The sequence below is a fragment of the Ornithorhynchus anatinus genome, chromosome 7, assembly GCF_004115215.2.
Source record: "Ornithorhynchus anatinus isolate Pmale09 chromosome 7, mOrnAna1.pri.v4, whole genome shotgun sequence".
NCBI classification, from domain to species: domain Eukaryota; kingdom Metazoa; phylum Chordata; class Mammalia; order Monotremata; family Ornithorhynchidae; genus Ornithorhynchus; species Ornithorhynchus anatinus.
Window position 1 is genome coordinate 35,972,470 of NC_041734.1, and position 878 is coordinate 35,973,347.

The 878-nt window shown below is 44.6% G+C and overlaps 1 non-coding gene across 1 annotated transcript; it reads left to right on the top strand.

The window, feature by feature from the left end:
• The first annotated feature begins 380 nt into the window (after positions 1-380).
• On the top strand, positions 381-517 carry LOC114813394. The gene has a single exon (XR_003761116.1). It is a non-coding gene; the product is annotated as a small nucleolar RNA SNORA7 (small nucleolar RNA).
• Positions 518-878: the final 361 nt, after the last annotated feature.

Sequence of the window (878 nt, forward strand, 5' to 3'; positions counted from 1 at the left end):
GTCAAATGTCCTTCAGGATGTTTCTACTTGGCTGTCCCACCAACATCTCAAACTTAACATGTCCAAAACAGAACTAATTCCTCATCTTTCTGCCCAAACCCTGTCTACCTCCTGACTTTTCCATTATTGTACAGAGCACCTCCAGCCTCCCCTTCTCACAAGACTGTAACCTTGGCATTATCCTCAACTCATCACTCTCATTCAACTCACATACTCAATCTGTCACCATTTCCTTTCTGTTCTACCTTCACAATAGTGCTTAAATCCACCTTTTCCTCTTCATCCAATATATACGATTGAATGAATGAATGAATGAATGAATGAATCCAAACTGCTCCCTCACTGATACAATCATTTATCTTACCCTACCTTGACTACTATCCCTCTCATGATTGCACCTGGAGAGTTTCCAGTACTCTACCAGTCTCAACTATGGGAGGGAGAGTCAAGCAGAGGCATACCCATTCCATTTCTAGCTTGGCCAGTGCTAACAAGTGGAAGTCAATCTGCTACAAGTCAATACTCACCTGTGCTGGGCAGCAGTAGCATGGGAGAGTCAAGAGCAGAGACTCAAATTTACTGTGCTGAAGGAGGCAATGGTAAACTACTTCTGTATTCTTACCAAGAAATCTCTATGGATCCACTACCAGAACGATTGCAGACGGAGGTGGGGCATTCTGGAAGAGCTGTGTCCTTGGAGTCGCTATGGGTCAGGGACAACTCGAGAGCATAAGACAAGACAAGACCTTGATGGCTGCATCAACCTCCTTTCTGATCTCCCTGTGTTCAGCTGCTCCCCACTCCAGTCCATACTTCATTCTGCTGCTCAGATCATTTTTCTACAAAACCATTCTGCCCATATTTCCCCACTCCTCAAA